This window comes from Pantherophis guttatus, chromosome 3 (assembly GCF_059756535.1).
Source record: "Pantherophis guttatus breed Tessera chromosome 3, ASM5975653v1, whole genome shotgun sequence".
NCBI lineage: Eukaryota > Metazoa > Chordata > Lepidosauria > Squamata > Colubridae > Pantherophis > Pantherophis guttatus.
In genome coordinates, this window is record NC_142065.1 from 152,005,198 (window position 1) to 152,019,291 (window position 14,094).

The following is a 14,094-nucleotide window of genomic DNA, read 5'->3' on the forward strand; positions in this document are numbered from 1 at the left end:
GATGATGGCAGTTGTTCTCTAACAGATAAAGAGGCATTAGGCTAGAAAATATTTGCCCAAACCTCTAAAGTTTCCCCAAGTTTGTACAACTGACTAGGCTAAATTACGATTTGTTAGATTATAGCTGGGTGTATTGTGCAAATCCAGGTAATTGGGTAAATTCAGTAAACCATGATTCAGCTAATTACAACCAAGCAGATTTCCAAAGACTACCAATTTCTGTGTGGAGGAAGTCAGTTCTTCCATATTCACACCTGGAAAAACAGTAAATTGAAATACCTGTTGAGTAAGAGCAGAAACCCACGGTCTCCATATTGTGTTAAATGTCAATCACATTAAAGGGATGACTGCTTAATAGTTTTGAATTCTTAAAAATTCATTAAATAATAGGTATCAGCTGCTTCTACCACTATGGTAATGAATATATTTGCATCTGATTAAACCAGAGGGGGGTTCATTCAGCCAGCCTTGTTAATGCACGTCAAGTTTCTCTCCTGAAAATTTGGTTGAACAGGCTTGGAGATAAAAATATAACATTACAGATGAAATTCAACAGCCTGTCAGCATTATTTTCAATGAAAAAAGATGAACATTGACTGTTCTACTCATCAAGGAGGTGGGCTGAAGATCATTAAAACTTACATATTTCAACCTATTTAAAGACACTGAAATCTATTTTTTCCCATGCATTTTCTGAAGAATTCTACTATTCAGTCACCTCAATCAACTGCAAAGATGTCAAAGAATTTTCTCATTCAATATCTCAGTTTATTCTCCTTACCTCTAGATGAGAAACCCTTTCAGAGAAGTTCACAGAAAATGGGCAAAATCAAAATATTTTCCCTTTCCCAAAGCACATCCTTATTGAAATTTTTATTTAAAAATTATGAAGTGGCAGATCCATCTACTATCTGATAGATCATCCTTGTTGCCTTTATCATCCTGATATTCTGTTCCAAGAGAAATTCCAGATGGATGTTCAGCTCCAGAATTGACACAAGATGGTGATCCATGACTCTAGAAGGGAAAAAAAAATGACTTATACAAAGGAAGTGTAATCTGTCAAGAATGTTCCAAGATGAAACATTCATGGTATTTGAGGTTCTCTGTATTACCAATTACTTTGACTTGCTGACAATCATCTGAATCTATTCCACCACATCCAATCCCTCTGCCTCTAGGCACCAGATAAAGACTTCTGCTCAGGGGCACATATAACTGGGTATCATCAGCATATTAATGATACTGCAGTTCAAACTGATGGATGTTTACTCCTGGTGGCTTCATGAAGATGCTAAAGACAATAGGGACAGCACTGAATGCTGAGGTACCCACATTGAAATGCCCAAGAATTTGACTTTTCCCCACCATTGTACCTGTCTCATTAATAATGAGTAGAATCCTGCAGAACAATGTTTTTGATCCTTGAGTCTTGCAGATGGTCCAAAGAATATTATTGAAAAATATAACAGGACAAAGAGAAATGTATCCACTTCCATTTAGATCTTACCTCAAAGCAATTAGTATGTGACCTGAGGATGAATGGCATTAACACCCTTCCTTCACTATCTGTAATTTCAAATTACTTTGAAATTTATGGCCAATGCTCTCTTCCATAAGGAGGTTGGATCCATCAAGATGATCCACCCCAGGCAGTTTATGGATTCAGCTGGTTTCTATTGGGCAGTGGGGGAATTTCCCAACAGGTCAGTCAGGCAATTAGTCACCTTGGAATCCTAGAGGCTATGAAACTGCTTGATAGGATTTTTCCCAAGCAGCCTCTCCTGGTTCACCAAGAAGATCTGGGAGATGAAGAACCAGTGGAGACATTTTCAAGCAATCTATTAAAACAACGAAGTTCAAAGACGACTGGACATGGATTTAAACTCAGATCTGAGCCTGTACTGTGATGGTTAAGGTGCAAAAGGATTACTTGGGTGTCCTCCTGGACGCACGGCTGTCTTTAGAAGAGCATATGACGGCCGTGGCCAGGGGGGCTTTTTATCAGGTTCGCCTGATTTGCCAGTTGCGCCCCGTTCTGGATCAGGACTCCTTACGCACGGTCACTCAGGCACTCGTCACTTCTCACCTGGACTACTGTAATGCTCTCTACATGGGGCTCCCCTTGAGGAGCACCCGGAGGCTCCAACTGGTGCAGAATGTGGCCGTGAGGGGGATTATGGGAGCAATGGGGCGCTACCATGTGACACCTCTCCTGCGCAAACTGCATTGGCTCCTGGTGGTCTTCTGGGTGCGCTTCAAGGTGTTGGTTACCACCTTTAAAGCACTCCATGGCTTAGGGCCTAGGTACTTACGGGACCGCCTTCTGCCACCGGTAGTCTCCCACCGGCCAGTATGCTCCCACAGAGAGGGCCTCCTTAGGGTGCCGTCGGCCAGACAATGACCCCCGGGGGGAGGGCCTTCTCTGTGGCAGCACCGGTCCTTTGGAACGACCTGCCCCCGGGGATACGTAGGATCCCAGATCTCCGTGCTTTTCACCATGCCCTTAAAACTTTTTTATTTCATCAAGCTGGGCTGGCTTGACCCCCCCCCTTAGATATTTTTAATTGCTAAATTGGTTTTAGTTGGGATATTTTAAATTTTATTGGGCCAATACTAGTTTAATTCTTTTAAAATTTTAAATTTTGTATGCGCTGTTTTTATCTTTGGCTGTGCACTGCCCTGAGTCCAGCAGGAGAAGGGCGGTATAAAAATCGAATAAAATAAAATAAATAATAAATAAATACTGCCAGTGTCTGCAGAATACAAACCGGTTGCCTTATTTAGTATTGTTTGCTCTATTTGGGGCTGCCAGGATGCCATTAATAGTTTGCCATGCATTTTTCAGGAAAAAAAATATCATTTACAGGTAATCCTTAATTTAAACAGTTTCTTTAGTGACCATTTGAAATTACAATATTTAAAAAAGTGACATGACCGTTTTTCAAACTTAAAACCATTGCAGCATCCCCCTGGTCACATGGACAAAATTCAGACACTTGGCAACTGACTCATATTTATGACGGTTGCAGTGTCCTGGGGTCATGTGATCACTTTTTGCGACCTATTGACAAGCAAAGTCAATGGAGAACCGGAGTAACTTAAGAACCATGTTACTAACTACAGTGATTTACTTAACAACTGTGTCAAGAAAGGTGGTAAAATGGAGCAATATTCACTTAACTGTCTCGTTTAACAACAGAAATTTTGGGTTCAATTGTGGTCATAAGTCAAGGACTGCCTGTATAGTGTCTATGAATTGGATGTCTAACGGACATCTCCAGGAATGACAGAGATAACATCTTACAAGTTCCACTGTTTTGCAAACCATGCTTACTTACTCGTGACTTCTACTAAAAATAACTTCCAATAATAAGAAACTTCCCTGTAGAAAGATTGTGCAACCCGTTGGCTCAAAAGCTACCGTATATCAGTCTCTATGCTGGTATTTTTTTAAACTTAGCAGCTTTAAGATGTGTGGACTTCAATTTCCAGAATTCCATGGTTGGGGAATCCTGAGTCCACAGATCTTAAAGTTGCCACATTTGAAAAACACCGCTCTGTGCTATAGTTCAAGGATCTTACTCAATAGGCTTGAGTAAGGCATTGGGATGTGGGGAGAGAGAGCTCAGAAGCTTGAAGGTGCAATTGGGGCCTGTAAAAATCTGCAGACTTAATGCATCTTTTTTGTGACTTAAAATCCTCTCCAAAGACCAACAGTTTCCCTATATTCAGAAGTGTTTGAGGGAACTGAGGTTACACGAAGAAGCTGGTTGGTGGCTTTGTATGATAGCTCTCTTTCCTAGGCATGCCAATTAGGAGTATAATCAAACTATCAAGCCTCCCAGTAGACACTTTGTAGAATGGAAGGTTGCGTTCAAACAACCAGGTCATCAACACAACACAACACAAATGTGTGGACAAGCTGTAAAAACCCTGCATTTTAAAATTACATGCAAAATTTTTGATTTGCCAAACCCACAGTTCAGAAGTTTACACCCACACGGAATTAGGCACAAACTCGCTGGTTTCACAAAGCTACAGAAAACTGGACAAAGCCCCCCTCCCTCAATATCTATTTTGGATTTTGTCCATTCAGCTTAAATGGAATCTGTCTCCTCATTATTTCTGTCTGTCTCTCCCCCCCCCAACCCCCCCCCCCACCCCACTCTCCACACATACAAAGGAACTTGCTTTCTGGCAACCGAGCCGAAAGGGGAAAAAGGATATACTGAGGCCCCAAGTGATTGAACTTTTCTTACCACTGTTTTGAGCTATGAGGCAGGCAGTGTGTTTAAAAATAGACCCACAGTCCTCTTTCCTGTATAGCCTTTTCACAGCAATTTGTCTGAAGAATGAAGTCATGCTTGGAGTTTGCTGGTGACTGAGTGGGTTGTTTCCAACAGTGCATAAGCTAGAAAAAGGCTGTTCAGGCTTTGCAAGCCATCTACCTAAAGGCTAAATGAATGAATAGCTAAAAGGACGGACAGGGAAAGTCAGTAAATGCGTTTCTTTTTTGAAAAGAATTAAGAGAGGTTTTTTTTTATTTCTGGATTTTTGAAACTTTCTGGAGAACTGGATACAAAATACACCCAGAACTGGATTGTTGGATTCCAACAGACTTAATTTACAAATGCACAACAATTTGTTCTGAAAGCTTGCAACAATTTTAAAAGCTTCGGGCTAAATGCATTTGGTGTTAGCTATTTTAAAACTGAGAGCTTTGAGAAAAATCTCTTTAAAAAAAATCTATAACTCATAGAAACACTCTCTAATTTTTCTAATGTTTTCTATTGGTGACCTTTGACTTTCCCACTCCAGAAAATGGTTTAAACTGAGGAAGGTCAAAAAGAGCTTTCAGAATCCAACTGTCCTTTGAAGCCAAGCTAACCATATTTTTTTCTAGTGTCTCAAATCATTATATAGCAATTACATTTAATGTATATATTGGTCCGGTGAACAAGGCAGATCAAAGCTGCTTCTTAAAACTCCTTTGAAAAATGCACATCTGCATTGCGGAAAAGAGAGGCCCATGTGAAAATCAATAAGAGCACATTTGAGCAGCCCCTGTGAGTTAGATTTCATTGTGCATCTTCAATTTCAAAAGAAATATGGGCAGTGGAAGAGCAAAATAAGACAAGAGTTCATGGCCCCTTCATTTTTAATTCTGTTTACAACCCAATTGTATTACAGGATGTTCCTTTGTCATTTGGTGATGCAGGATTTGCAGGCCCAGAGATGGATGGATGGATGGATGGATGGATGGATGGATAGATAGATAGATAGATAGATAGATAGATGTAGTGCTCAATTTAGTTCATTTAGTGACTGTTCAAAGTTACAATGGCACTGAAAAAAATTATCTATGATAATTTTTCACAGTTACAACCTTTGCAGCATTCGCACTGATGATGGCATCAAAATCCAGATGCTTGGCAACTGATTCATATTTATGACCATTGCTGTGTCCCAAGGTCATGTGATCCCCTTTTGCGACCTTCTGACAAGCAAAGTCAATGAAGAAGCCAGAATTACTTAACAACCATGTTACTGACTTAACAACTGTGTTGATTCACTTAACAACTGTGGCAAGAAAGATTGTAAAATGGGGCAAAACTCACTTAACAACTGCCTCACTTAGCAACAGAAAAAATTGGACTCAATTATCGAGGACTATCTGTACCTATGATTGGTTGCCAAGCACTCCAAGATCATATGATCACCCTATGCAGTTGTGGGTTGCCCCTGGTTTGGACCGGTTCTATAGAACCGGTAGTAAAACCGGAGGGAGGCTCCACCCACCGACCCCGACATCATCAGAACGCTTCTGTGCATGTGTGGAAAAGCGCGTGTGCGGCCCGTTTGCGAACCGGTAGTAAAGGTAAGTAGAACCCACCCCTGACCCTATGTAATATCTACCAGCTTGCCCAGAATGTCAATGGGATTGGACCTTCTAGATTGAGTTCCACATTGGAAAAAATATACTAGAGATTTTTCTCTATTAGATTTTCTCTAGAGGGAGGGGGGGGAGAGGAAGCAATGGAAGGATGAAAAAAAAAGCTTTCTGTAGTGATAAAGGGAAATGACCTTGAAGGAGATACACAACAATCATTGCCTAGTCACTAAAGGAGCTGAAGCATTTTTAAAATCTGGAATAATATGATAAGGTTTGGAAGGTGTTCAGGCAGACACCATGTTGATTCAGTGGTTTATAAGGAGGAAGAGATGCAGCACAATCAGACTTGTAACATTCTGATATTATAGCCAATCTCAATAAAAGGGGGATTAGTCTTCCAAGAGAGTTGATTTCTTGATCAAATCTACTTATTGCGGGTGACATTTCCCTCTCTGCCTGCAGTGGCACTACCAGGAGAGAGAGGACAAGATATCTCATAGTCTAAAAACTCATTCCCCCCAGTGAGACAGCCAACTACAGGGATGATTTGTTTGTTTCACCTCTGCCTATTTGTGTTTATTTTTAAATGTGAATGCTGAATGTATGGATTTTTTAGACTGTTGTCCTCTGAACCTATGTCCAGTAGCTCAGCTCAACATATTATTGCATGCAGGTACAGTACAGGAGGGATGCAGTGGTTCAGTGGCTAAGACGCTGAGTTTGTCGATCAAAAGGTCAGCAGTTCAGCGGTTAGAATCCCTAGTGCTGCATAATGGGGTGAGCTCCTGTTACTTGTCCCAGCTTCTGCCAACCTAGTAGTTTGAAAGCACGTGGTGGGAAGGTAACAGCATTCTGTGTGCCTTTGGCATTTAGTCATGCCAGCCACATGACCACAGAGATGTCTTCGGACAGTGCTGGCTCTTCGGCTTTGAAACGGAGATGAGCACCGCCCCCTAGAGTTAGGAACGACTAGCACATATGTGTGAGGGGAACCTTTACCTTTACCTACAGTAAAGTACAGTATTCCTACTTTTCCGCTACTTTTCCGCTCTGTTTAGGAAATTCCCGTTTTTAAAATGCAGACCTGCCACCGAGACTTGTGGGGTAATGTTGCAACATTGATTTTCTTCAGGCTACTCTTAACAAGAGAGGTTATATAGCTACCATTGAGATGACATCAGTTAAAAATAAAACCCTTTGGATTTTAGAGATATGACTGGACTTTCAATTCAGTAGTTCTTCAGTAAATAAAACCATTGCAGCGCTTTGTGATGGAGAGTTGCAAATATTTATTCCCAGATGGCCTCAAATCAGCTCACTAATATATTAAGTCAAGTAAAGGCTTAATGTAGCATGCATGCTTTTGAACCTCCCATAGTTCTTAAAAATTTCCCCCAGTAGGAGTTGGAAAAGGGCAAAAAAAAAAATGTGACTAGTGTCCAAACCATCTCTGCATGCAAAATAAGTCTTTCGTTATGCACACCAGGCCCTATTCAGTACCAAAATAGTGCTAGCGCTCTGCCAAAATTTAGCAGAGAAGCCAACAACCGTTGAGCCTCACACGTGGGAGGAAATATACAACCCAAATTAAAGTCAACCTTTTGGTAACATTTGTTGATGTCTTGATGGAAGCCCTAACAGACATCCATTAGCCACTCATTGTATTAACAAAGTGAAGGTAATTAAAAGAAGTTGCATTAAATAAAAAAGTTGCACTAAAATTTGGCACATCTGGAAGGATTAGTTAGTAGCTATACTAGTCACAGAATAGGGGTATATATTTTCTTCCCTTGAGTAGAATCCTACTCAGATTCAAACCGAATAGCATCTTATTCAGCATGGTCTGTGATAGAAAAAGAAAGAGGCTCCCAATGTAGATTATTTGCCTTCTTCTTTGTCCTGGAACTGTTCTACAAGCCATTTGCTGAGCACTTTTGCTCTATGATGGAGCTTCAAACCTCAGGGTGCAAAGGATGGGTGAATTGAAGCACAAGTCCAGCAATCTAAGAACAGAACCCGATTTGAATGCTAAAATATCAGCCACGATAGCAGTGAGCCAAAACTTTTCTTGCAGGGAGAATTATGAAGAACAATTTCAGAAAACCAGCAAGATGGTTTACTGAGAGCAAACCTTTATTTATTTATATAGCCACTCACCTTCTAACCATCTCTGGGCAGCTCCTAATCAAAAGTTAAAACAACATATAAAAGCACAGTAAAACTATGTAAAACATAGTAAAACTATAAAACTAAACACATTAGAAGATTAAAACATCTTTTTTAATGAAGTGACGTAAATGACAAATATAGCAGTAGTGTGGATCTACTGCCATGTATCATCTCTTGCTTACGAGATTGTTCAGAATCTTTTCATGAGCTGAACTTTCATGGATGAACTTTCACAGAACAGGAAATCTATGACCACTTGGATCAACTTAAGAAGCTTAGCCAGCACAAAGGAATAAGTTAGAATCTTAGAGAATCTGGAAATCATCAGTTCCCCTCTTGAAAAAGTTGCCTCTTGAATAAAGCACCTTTGGGACAACTATGACCTAGATGACTGAGAATCTCCATAGACAATATGTTCCCCTCATCCTGCAAAAGGAAGACAAGATGTTAACATCTAAGTCACGAACTTGGGCCCAAACCAACCCTTTGTAAACAGTGTGAATGCAAGCAGTTCACAAATTTGATAAGAGTACGCAGGTACAAAACCCAAAACATTTCATTGACATTCGTCATTAAATGCATAATTGTGGGACAAACATTTTGTTCTTCTCTACTAAGGAGTCAGCAAACTAAAAATAACAGTGTACCATTTTTCTCTATTTTATTGTAACAGTATCCAATTTTATCTCCCTTTTCAATTCAATCTCTTCCAAGTGGCCAGGCCTCTGCAGTCCAGCTGTTGTTGCCTTTCTTTGGCCAGCTGCTGAAGCTATGAGGTGTCTGCAGCCAGAGGCCTCCTGGCCTCCAAGGTGGGAGGTTGCATTCTCGGGCAATGGAAACCTGTCCCAAGTGGTTAATATATAAAATTGAAATGAAGTAAAAGCTGCCCTTTATTTGTGATTTATTTTGATCATAAACTAGTCACAGAAGATACACCCAAGGCTAAAGATAAATTATGAAATGCAATTCTAGATATTATTTATAATGAAAACATTGATTTTTAAATGATTTTTCATGCCACCTACTACAGGCAGCTATGGATTCATTTTTTTAATTGTCATATTAATAAGAGATGTAGTTTAAGAATTTCAGACTGCACTCTTGCAAATTGTACATTCCATTTATGCATATTTTTTAAAAAATGCTGTTAGAAGAGCCAAATGATGTAATATAACCAGAAGTACAAGCCAACGCTCAATAACCATAACAAAACAGAGTTAAATATGCACAATAAACAAGATATTAAAATGGGATTGTGCCCAATATTCAAGATTTCCTTGCTTAAAATTAGTTCCTATTTGTTTTAGTAGACTGAAAATAGAAAAAAGTTCCTGCTAATGAACTATTCTTTACCAGAGTGTAAGGTTTTATCTGTTAATTGGCAATTTGGATCAAGGTGCCAAAATCTTATTTTTGAGGATTGCTCAGGTTCAAGAACATTTCTCTAGTTCCCTCTGGTTTGATTTTGTTATTGTTGTTGTTTACTATTTTTATCTGTTATGCAGTTGTGTCTGGTAATCCACAACTAATTTCTCTAGGAGAAAGAAACAGAACCAAGGCTCCAACATGGTACTTTAAACATGGTACTTTATATTACCGGCAATTATCAAGGATCATTAATATTTTTTCTTCAAAGACACAGTAAAACAAAATAGGAACATATATATATATATATATGTTTTCTCAGGTTTTCGCGGGTGTTTGTATGTAGGTCTTTGGTTATTCGGGTCTTCTCCCACGTAAAATTGGAAGTGTCTTGCCAAGACACTTCCAATTTTACGTGGGAGAAGACCCGAATAACCAAAGACCTACATATATACATATATATATATATATATATACATACATACATACATACATACATACATACATACATACATATATATATATATATATATATATATATATATATATATTATTTGCATCACCATGTTCATTATATATATTTCTTTCATTTAAAGTCTGATAAATTTTAAACTAAAAAGAGATGCATATTTCCCACTATGTTTAGAGCGAAGTTGCTTGGCCTGGAAGATAAGTTGGACAAGAGAAAATGTTTCCAAGATCTTGCTGCTTTTGTTAAAATGACAAAAGCGTCGTGGCATCTCGCTGCAAGCTCCACACCTTTTGTACATATGAGTGTTGTACATAAATAGGTGTGGGGCTTCTGTCGCAATGCTGCTTTTGACAGTCTGATCACACCTCCCCTCCTTGTTCCCAGCTGCGGCATAAATATTCCTGGTAGGAAGCTCATTGCTACTTGTGTTTGTAATTGACTCTCTCCTGTTTTTTTTTTTTCTTAACCTTGCTAATGATCTCAGCACAACTGCTAACAAACAGATTGGGTATTTGGTCATACAGGAATCTTAATAAGAGTAAGGAAGGAAGTATACAGACATTTACTCATACCCATTAGAGGTGAAGCTCAGAGAGTGGTCAAGGATAATTTATTTCCATGAGTCACTTACCCAATGTATTTCATCAGTGGTGTTTAGTATAGTGTTGATTGCAGTTGAAAGTTCTCCTCCATCAAAAAGCCCTCGCTTGAAGTTTTCTTTTTGCAGCATCTGCCTCTTATTCAGAGGGATTTGGAATAATTTATTTCCCAAAGTGCATTGATTTTTAATATTCTGGCAGGTAGCAGTAAATAACAATTTTGACTGATCTTGAAAAAAGCTCACTAGAGCTAAGTTTGATTAGTATTTGAAAGGAAGAACACTAGGGAATCTCAGGCCATTTGTGACCAGGAGAAAGAAAGCGAGTGATGAAATGTGTGTCACAATGAAATTTTCCCCTCTTAATGTACTTTTGAAGCATGTACAAAAAGAGGTAAAGTTAGCACATATTTTCTGTCATTCTGGCGGGCTGTGGATGTCTATGATTATAGTCTAGACTGGAGGTCAAAGAAACATTGCAAAACTAAGCGGTCAAACCAAGTCCACGTCACTGTCAAGAAAATCTTATTGACCTATTTATGTAGTTACCAGGACACAGGTTTGACTTGAAGATGATTTTTGCAGTTGTTGTATGTTGGTAATCCAGTGGAGATTACTTTCTCAGAATACATTTGGTACATAATGGCTTATGCAGTTCCAGCTTTTTAGAAAAGCTGTGCACCTTTGAGGGCTACCTAAGTGGACATGGCAAGCCAGAGATTTCTGGCTTTACAGCATCCCTAGGCATATTATTTGCTATTAGTGTAATTTAGTCTCTGCTGATGGTAACTGCAGAATTATCCATCCATCTTTACTGCTGGCTTTTCCTTTTCTCCAACAATATGGCAGAGAGGGCAGAGTTCATTGCAAGAATCACAAGAGCACATTATTCCTTAGAAAAGGAAAATGTTTTCCAAGGAGAGCTGAACTGCTGTTAACACATGGGCATATAGTTTTCTTCACACCAGTACAGACACAGCTAAACCTTCCAGCATAATCTACAGTCCTGGTATTTTCTGGTGATCTTCCATTCAATTATTAATCAGATACCACACTGCTTAGATATTTTGAGTTCTACCAGGTTCCACCACCTCTTCTACCTGCCGGGCTTTAGGGAGACATTCACTGTATCAAAAATGAGCCTCTGATATTTGAGTTTAGTTGAGTTTACACAATTATTTCCAGGCACAAAATGCTGCCATTGCCCACCCCTGCTACAATTACGTCATGTTTATTGGACTTCTTGATCAATGGCTGTTTGATAATGAAGAGGGTTGTTTTTTTTTTTTTGTCTTAATAACTGAGGAGGGGAAACAATTTTAATCAGGTGGATTAGTAGACAAGCTCTTATTAAGTCACATGAATAAAAGGGCAGCACGGGTGTGTAGGTGATCTGATTTAAGAAATGTAGAGCCGAAGTGGCACAGTGGTTAGAGTACAGTACTGCAGACTACTTCAGCTGACTGCTAGCTGCAGTTCAGCAGTTCAAATCTCACTGGCTCAAGGTTGACTCAGCCTTCCATCCTTCCAAGGTCAGTAAAATGAGGACCCAGATTGTTGGGGGCAATATGCTGACTCTGTAAACTGCTTAGAGAGGGCTGTAAAAGCACTGTGAAGCGGTATATAAGTCTTAGTGCTATTGCTATTGCTATCCTGCTTGTATGTACAAAATCTGCCTGATGATACATCTTCTGCAGATAGTTCATTCAAGTCTGGGGATTCTTCAAGTCTAGCTTGCTTTGCTAGACCTAAAGAATATCCCTTCTTTTTTTGCCTTGGATAATTTATATGACACAAATAGCTTTTCATTCAAGAAGGGGACTTTCCCAGACCTTTATTCTGATCCAGACTTCTAAGTCCCACGATTATCTTCAGAATCATTTGGGATGGAATATGCACGAGAGGAAAAAGCACAGCTGCTGGCAAGATTTAAGTTTGTTTTAATTGGCCTTAAAGTGGGGGTGGGTTGAGGGGGGAGCATGAGTGACACACGGCATCTGCTTTTCTGCCAATGAAGAAAACACTTTAGATCAGCACAAACTAAGCTTCAAGATAGACTCTGGTGGTTCAGCTTCAAACCACTTTCTCAGTTATTGTTAAGTTTTGGTTTCTGTACTATTCAGTGCACCAGGAATCCCACAGGACACAATTCCCTTCAGCACCTGCCTTTGTCTGTCCCCATCCTGACTTCGAAGTATTTCATTCATTTATAGTTACTGAAAGTTGTAGCTAACTTTTTTTTTTTAGCAGTGGCAAAAGCAAATCAACTCAGCAGCTGAACTTGTTCTTATGTCTCCCAGATTCTTTTCGGAGGAAGAGTCTTTAGAAATGCTGTGTTGCTTCCTCCCCCCCCTTGCTACTTAGTGAGAATGGAGTTCTTATAGTAACAGGATTTGTTTAAGGCAAAGGACTTCAAACTTGGCAGCTTTAAGACTTGTGGACTTCAACTCCCAGAATTCTCCAGGCAGCATAGCATAGCTGGCTGGAGAATTCTGGGAGTTAAAATCCACAAGTCTTAAAGCTGCCAAGTTTGAAGTCCTCTGGTTTAAGGAATGGCACCTATCCACCAGGTGGATGCCTGCAGAGCATCAATAGCAGAATACATTTCCAGCCTTTGAGGATTTTGCTGGATGCATGTGACCAATTAAGACTCAAGTGCTTAGCACCTGAAATTCTTCCGTTATTACCTGCTGTGTAATTTGATTCTATAGATATCAGGGGGATCAAACTGCTGTCCTGCAATGTATCTTTTCTTTGCTTTCTCCAAAGAAAATGGAAAGTGAGGGTAATGGAGAATCAAGGAGTTATGTAGCCAAGTTAGTTAGGTAGGGGGCTTGTCTTTCCTATGTGACAAGATTGTTGAAGCCCCAAGGGAAGTGGAGGTGCAGGACCCTTGTGCACAAGATACCAAGGTGGCCTCCTCTTTTACCGTCTTCATTTGAATTCAGATTAGAGGGACTTTCTTTCTCTCTTTCTTTCTTTCTTTCTTTCTTTCTTTCTTTCTTTCTGTCTGTCTGTCTGTCTGTCTTTCTTTCTTTCTTTCTTTCTTCCTTCCTTCCTTCCTTCCTTCCTTCCTTCCTTCCTTCCTTCCTTCCTTTCATTCAGTCATGTCTGATTCTCAGAGGCTTCCTAGATAAGCCTGGCAAGGATTTTCAGAAGTGATTTGCCATTGCCTCCTTCCCATGGCTGAAAGAAAGTGACTGGCCCAAGGTCATCCGGCTGGCTTCGTAAACAAAGTTAAACTAGAACTCACAGCCTCCTGGTTTCTAACCTGATGCCATCACCGCTACACCAAACTGGCTCTCAAAGGTACTGTAGTTAAAGAGAAACAATTGTTTTACAAAAAGAAAAGGGAAAAAAACCCGGGAGATAAAAAGAGAAAATTCTTTTAATGCTGTCACTTCAACATATGTATTATTTATGTATTGGTAACATTTTTATAATGCAGGCTGGTTTTATCATTGATAAAGATTTAAAGTACATGCTGTTATTTAATTCAGATTTCAGTTGAACACAGTTGTTTCTTATCGCAACTCCTTATTCCATAGCAAGCCTTGAAGAGAGAAATGAGAATTTTTCTGAGTATAAATAAAA

General features: G+C 39.5%; 1 long non-coding RNA gene across 6 annotated transcripts in view; it reads left to right on the forward strand.

Annotated features, from left to right (window-relative positions):
* Positions 1-14,094, forward strand: part of LOC117672539 (uncharacterized) — a 363,153-nt gene that overhangs the window by 303,377 nt on the left and 45,682 nt on the right. The gene's annotated exons all lie outside the window — the stretch shown is intronic.